The following is a 6,966-nucleotide window of genomic DNA, read 5'->3' as shown; positions in this document are numbered from 1 at the left end:
TGCCTTCTCTCTGACCAAACCTAGTTGTCGCCCCCCAATTGTTCTGCCCTTGTCTGTTGCCCGACCCTGCATCAAACTCCCCCCCAGCTACTATCTCTGTCTTCCACAATATTTCTTCTTCCTTTTTCAGCCTCAATCTCCTTCATCCCTTCTGGAGGACGTCCACTCCCCCCCAAAGAGGTACCCACTCCTTGTTGGGACATTTGTGCGAGTAGAGCCCCAAACCACTGTTGTTGTTGTTGTTGTTGGAGTATCTCAAATGAAGGATTGAAAGTGGATACATTTTCTTTACCTTTCCAATCTTGCACAGCTTGCTCCACCTCTTGCTTGGAAGTAGTTTTCTCCTTGATCTCATCAACATATCTTTCTTCTCTTCGAGATCCCTCTCCACCATCCCCCTGTTGGTTCAAACTACCAGGGTTGAATCTAGTCCCAAATCCTTCCCCACTTCTAATGTGTTGCTGATAGTTTTCTTTGGAGCTGTCCACCTCTTCTTCCTTTTTCCTATACTAGAAATTGTCCCTCCCCCCTCTGTCGAACCCCCCCCCCCGATTTCCTCCAAAACCTTTGTTCATTATCTCCCCCTCACTGGTATCTTCTAGTTCTGGTGGCGGCGGGGTGGGGGGGAACCCTAGTTCCACAAAGGGATCGCTCTCTCCTTCCAACAGAAGGAGGGGCTCATCATTTATATGGGTAAAGGTCTTTGAAAGCGTATTCTTCAAAGCCGTATCTTCTTTTTTCCTTTTTTGCCCCTCTCTAGCTTTTCCATTGCCTATTTCCCCTCGATTAGGGTTATCAGCATCTCTACCTCCTAGCCTTTGCTAATTTCCATCTCTTCAATATAAACTGACTCATTAGACCAGAAATCTGGAATTTGGGCAAACTGTTTTCTACTCATTTTTTCAATAATCTCTCTCCCAAATGAGATTTGGGTTTGAGCAATTTTGTTACCACTACCTCCATTGAGGACAGAATTAGAGCGTGGTCTAATATCAACAATTTTTTATCACTAGAAGCAATATGCCTGTGTTTTTTATTTTTATTTGACTCGACTTTCCAAAATCATCAGAATCAATGAGGTATTTGGCCGAATGGATGTTCATACCTTGCAAGTCATGCAAGGGCCCAACCTCCTCGTCGGAATCCTCTCTGGCCAGCAACCAGAAGCAGCTGCCAGCCGGAGAGATCCCTACGCCTCCTGCACGGAGGACGCCAGGCAGGCCAGACGGATAGAGCGTTGCGGGAATCTGGGAGAGCATCTGGGCAGGTCTGTCACCATGCGCTTCTTCTTCTTCAACTTGTTCACCTGCACCCTTCCTGTCCGAGCCTCTGCCGCTGCCTCTCCTTCATCCGCAAATTCCGAGCTGATCCCCATCGGGCGAGTCACTGCACCGAGCGCAGGGGTGGCAAGCGCCATCACCGCCCCCGCCACCATCTTCTCTAGTTCCGCAAGGGCGACGCACCTGGATCGGAACTCTCGCCACTTCCACGCCTGCTTGGGGTCGTCGGAGCTCACTTCCTCCATCACCCATAGCATCATCCGCAGCGGTCCCACTGCCCCGCCGTGTGGAGATAGGCAGGTGTCTTCTTCCTCTGTCAGAATGCAAAATCCTTGCGCCGCCGCTGCCTTCAGATCCCCTCTCTCCGAGAACCACGAGAGTACCTCTCTCATCTTCTCCATCTTCCCCTAGTCTCCCTCTACGATCACCACCATCTCCTCCTCGAGCAATTTCTTCCAGAACGCCATCGAACCCCAGAGCGGTGTGAGCGAGTGTGGGAATGGGAGGGCATTTTTGCTTCTCTGCGCCCGTGGTAATGGAGGATAAGGTTTCCCCCTCACCTATCGCATTTATGTCCGTGCCGCCATGGCAGTCAGTCTTCTCCACTTCCTCGACCCCCGCGCCGCCTCTCTCGCTGCATTGTTTCCTGCCCACGAGCGCCACATGGCTGGGAAATGAGGTCTGCATACCTTCCTCGATTTCCTCCCTCGGACGCACTTCCTTCGCATCGACGCATCCGCCCCGGTCGTTGAGGAGTAGTAGTCGACGGGCACGGCCACGCCGAACTACAGTCCCTTGCCGGAAAACTAGCAGGGCCGGCGCATGGAGATCGGAGACCAGATGCGCCGCCCATCTCTGGTCGCCCGGAGAGGTCGCCATCTTTCCTATATCATATTTTCTCTAGCAACGTGACATAGAACCTGACAGTTCTATCTTGCACTTTGTCTAGCTTGGATAGACAACGACTTACCATGTTGCATCACGACCAACTCTTCGAATTCTTGCATCTTACAGAATTCATTCAAGCATGATAACTCACTCGCGATGCATAACGGGAAGAATTTGGGTCTTGGCGTTTGCCTCGCCAACTCGATGGCTTCAATACAATCAGTCTCTAGCTCCATTTGTCGCTCAACATATCTCTACCACGTATCACCTTTTATTTCGAACTAGTTGAACGCCCGTGCGTTGCTACGGGACTTAAAAAATGTATACAATGGTCATTGTTCTAATCCAGAAGTGCATGTCAAACATGACGGATATTCATCTATATAACGGTAACTACCAATTCTTTCTCGCACTGCTTTCTCTATCATGTCTTTTTTGTAACGTGACATAGTAGGAGAGACCCCTAATGTATATTCTACAAATTAGAAGTGTGTCATTAACTTCGTGTGTCCAATCTTTCACTACCTTCCTTGCTCTCAGATAAAGAGGTTTTCTCTCAGTCGCTCCTCCTCTTCAAATCCTTGGTATTCATCCATTTTTGCTCTCAATTGTCATCAATTCAAATGTTGGTCATTTTGCCCTAACTATCGGTTGGCCACTTCTTCAAATCATTAGAAGATCTATGAAATGGTGCATATGTATCGAGAGAATAATAGTAACCAATCTAACCTGGAACATGTATTGAACTAATATTCTCTCCTCTAAGAAATGGTGGCTAGGGTTTCTACCTCCCATCGGCGGCGCCACTAATCTGCCACGTCTCTTGTGGCCTTAGGGTCATGGGTCTGCTGTGGATCTCAGCCCTTGCTGCTGAGAGGGCTCCGTTTTCAGGTGCTTCTTCAAGTTTTGTTAGAGTTTGTGCCAGCGGCGGCTTTTGAAGATGAAATAAGGTAATCCCCACCTAGTCCTAGTACCGGTGGTGCGTCTAGCATCATAGGAGGGTGTGTGGAGGTGTGTCTGCGGCGGATATGGCAGGATTTAGTCGGTGGTTTTCTTTGGTGGATCCACTCAGATCTGGTCTTTGTTCGTCTGTGTTCATGTGTAGAAGATACCACGGTTTTGACATACTACAATATTTTGAAGTATTGAGAATACTTTGAGCTGTTTGGCTAGTGCAGTATATACCAACATATGTAATAGCTAGCTAGCCGTTTTCTCCTTAGCTTACCCAGCCATTGCAGACCCAACGCCCATGCAAAAAGGCCACCCACATGCACAAAATCCACTGCCAAACTATCAAGGACCACCCCCAAAGCTCGGCCTATAGCTTACGAAAGATGAGAAACACCGTGCATTGCGGTGGTCAGCAATTCCTTCCTCTCAGTTACGGCGAGGTGACTCGACCTGCTGCCGGCCGACCGGCATCGTAGCAGTCGCACAAAGAGAAGTAGAAGCGGCGGTGATTGCAATCTTCATCAGACGACAGGAGTTTTCTTCCTCTGCAAGCAAGGTCTGCTAGCTTCATGCCACGGGCCTCCTTGAGAAAAGAAGGGAACAGATGATAGCCGAGTGTACTATTTTTTTTCAATGTCATCTCTTTGTTGTCCACGGCAACCGAGGTAGATGATTTTCAGCGATTAGAGAGCGGCGGCAGCTTGGAGTGAAGGAGGAGTCAAGGACGAAGCAATAGGCTCGTTTTCTTCGCCTGCTCTGTTTAAAAAAAAGAGGTCCGGGGTTCTTTTTATTTGACACAGAAAATATTGCGTTTTGAGAAATACAGTAGTATAAGTACCACCTTTTTTGAGGCCAAACAGCGCAAAGTAATTAAAACCATAGTATTTAGAAAAACTATAGTATTCTCAAAATACTTAGAAAATGCAAAGCTATCAAATGGGGCCCCTAATCTAGCTCCCAAAACAATCTAAACAAGGGTGAAAGCATACGCTAAAACTTCAGCATCTCCGCCAACCACCCGCAACCAAATCACCTGCATGGCCATGGCTGCACACCGGCACGTGAGGCGCATGCTCCGCCCACGAACATCGCGTCTCCCACCGCCAAGGCCGCCGCCCTACATCCAGACACCCGCAAGACCAACCAAAGTCACCGGCTTTGGCCCAAAGGACGCACCCGACCGCCAAACCGCAACATACATCCCGCCTCGAACAATGTTGGAGCTACATCAGACCGCACCCGGCCGGGGAAAGGGGATGAGGGGGAGCGGACGCATCCAGGACCGGTACACCCCCGTGCCGGTGATGGGTGGCACGAACTCTCGTTGGCGCCTCCCATCCCTCTAGCCTACCTCCCCACCGGACACCCCCTATGTCGCCCCACCTCGGCAGCCGGCGTAGCTCCACGCAAGGCCAACAACACACACCTGCCCGCCGGCAAGGAAAACCCCAAGGTCCGCTGCCGACCACCAAGAAAGCTCACCGGGGAGCCCATCCGCGTTGCCCACCGCCGCCCAACCACCGGAGCACCTGGAGCCAGTGAGCCCGCCCACCGACCTGCCGTTGTTGCGATGCTGCAGCCCGTGCCGCCCTCGGCCCGCGTCGCCTGGCCCCAGATCCAGCCATGCCCGCCAGGCCATAGATCTGGCTGCACCGTCGCTAATCTCAGAGAGCCGAGAACGCACCATCACCTGGCCGCCCGCCGCAGGGGAGCAGAGGCACCAGAGCACTCCGCCTCTGCCCGCTGCACCGCCGTGACGCCCGACACAGCTCCATGCTCTAACCCGAGGCGCCGGCCCGTGCCAGCACCACCTGAATAGGAGGACGACGAGGCCCTGCCGCCGCCGGCGACGGCTGGGCTTTGCCCAGCCGCGCCCACGGGCGGCGGCGAGGGAGGAGGAGGGGAGAGGGGGCGGAGACCGGCGAGATTTAGGGTTGCCCCCCGGTCGCCTCGCGGGAGCGACGCGGGGGGAGGAATGTTCGCTTCCTCCAAATTCAGCATCTACACTGATCAAAATGGCCTCTTGAGCCCCTTGAAGTCCACCGTCTCGATGCACTCTACGCTGCCCCTGAAACCATTGAGCAGGTTGAGCAGCTCGATGCCTAAGCCCACCTGGAGCCGCTAAGGCGCCCACACGCAGCACCTCGTCGCAGCACACGCCAGCGTCGGTGTCCACGGCATGGCAGAGGCGTCAGAGTGCGGAGACAGCGAACTCCGTGGCCATGTTGGACAAGTGGAACATCTTCTTCACCAGAACCAGCACGACCAGCGCGTGCGCATGCGCGGACTCGAGGCCGATGTCGGTACATAGGACGCCGTCGAGCACGGCCAGTGCCTTCCCGCTCGTCCCCTTGTCGGCGTCCATGAGGTGCTCCACAACGATAAGCACTTCCCCTAGCTCGGCGAAGCGGGCGGCCATGCGGTCGCTGCCGAAGATGAGGTAGTAGGCCATGACGAGCGCAACCTTGGTGGTCTGCGGGGACACAGGGTTCCTGGTAAGGCCAACGAGCGCACTGCATACGCTGGGCGTCCTGGAGATGATGCCGACGGTGTGCCGATCGGCGGACGAGGCGAGCTCAAGGAGGACGATGGCGGCGCTGGCCTGCACGGCGAGGTCTCCGTGGGAGAGCAGCGAGACGAGGGTGTTGAGAGACTCCAGGGAGGCAATGCAGCATCGGGCCACGTCGTCGAGCGGGAAGAACATGGTAAGGGCCGTCAAGATCTTCCCCAGTGCGCCCAATACTGTGGCGTTGGTGCCCTCCACGGGCTTACCAGCGAAGCTCTGGAAAGTCAAGGCGAGCTGGCGGGCAGCACAGGCAGCCACGAGGCACCGGCGGTTGCGGTCGCTCTCCTTCCTGATGGCCTGGCCAAGGTGGCTACCTGCCCGCAGGCGGCTGCATTCCCGCGCCTGGAGGCGAGCACCTCGGTCGGCGGTGGCGGCCTCGGTGACGGGCACCCGCTCGGCTTGGTTGGCAATGCACCAGGGTCCTGGATCATGCAGCGTGTGGCGTTGTTGGGGACGAGGTCGGTGAGCCGCACGGGGCCGCCGGTGATGGTGCACGTGCCACGCCCCTGTACCAGTCCTTCATCAGCTCGAGCGAGATCGGGCACCGGAAGTGCGCCGGCACCACCAGCACCTAATCGTTCCTGGTGTTGGCCACCTGCAGTCGTCGTTAGCCATGCGTGGCACACGGCAGCGGATTGGGAGCTCTGGGTAGGAGCGGTGATGCGTAGGTTCATGGGCGGAGCGGCCGTGACTTTTCAGTTTTCACGCAATAGACGGGAGATGAGGGGTGCGACGTGCGTTAGTGGGCAGTAGTTTTACTGGATTGTATACGATGGATTATTCCTATTGCGAAGTAGCGATCGCACCGACTGGTTTGTTTAGAATGATTCTTTTTTTTCGTGAAGAAGTAGCGATCGTGTGAGGCGGGGGTGGTCGAACCATCACGACGACGACTGCAGATCCCCTTTAATAGTAGAGAAGATTATAAGACATTTTGGATATTTAATGCAGACTAAAATAAGTGAATAAAATCAAAATCCCACGGTTTTAGAATACAAACCATGTGATAGCATATTTGAATTTCGTAATCGGATCATGAAAAATTAACGGCTCATATTGATTCAGTATCGTCTTAAAAAACCATTAAAATAAAGGGTCTGGATAACTGCCGCACGTCCGGTGGGGGGGGGGGGGGGTTGTGCCGCACGCATCGTGCGGCATGGACAGCAACCAGTCTGCACGACCATGTTCGCGCGCACAACGGCACGGCCCGCATGTCCGGTGTGTGGCAACCTCGCCCGGACGTGCGGGCCAGAGGACCCAGCAGCCCGCACGATC

At 54.1% G+C, this 6,966-nt stretch overlaps 1 pseudogene; it reads right to left on the bottom strand.

The window, feature by feature from the left end:
• Window positions 1-5,132: 5,132 nt before the first annotated feature.
• On the bottom strand, window positions 5,133-6,362 carry LOC119279662 (annotated as a pseudogene).
• Window positions 6,363-6,966: the final 604 nt, after the last annotated feature.

The sequence above is a fragment of the Triticum dicoccoides genome, chromosome 3B, assembly GCF_002162155.2.
Source record: "Triticum dicoccoides isolate Atlit2015 ecotype Zavitan chromosome 3B, WEW_v2.0, whole genome shotgun sequence".
NCBI classification, from domain to species: domain Eukaryota; kingdom Viridiplantae; phylum Streptophyta; class Magnoliopsida; order Poales; family Poaceae; genus Triticum; species Triticum dicoccoides.
The sequence above is the reverse complement of the archived record's forward strand: the minus strand, read 5'-3'. Positions and strand labels throughout refer to the sequence as shown.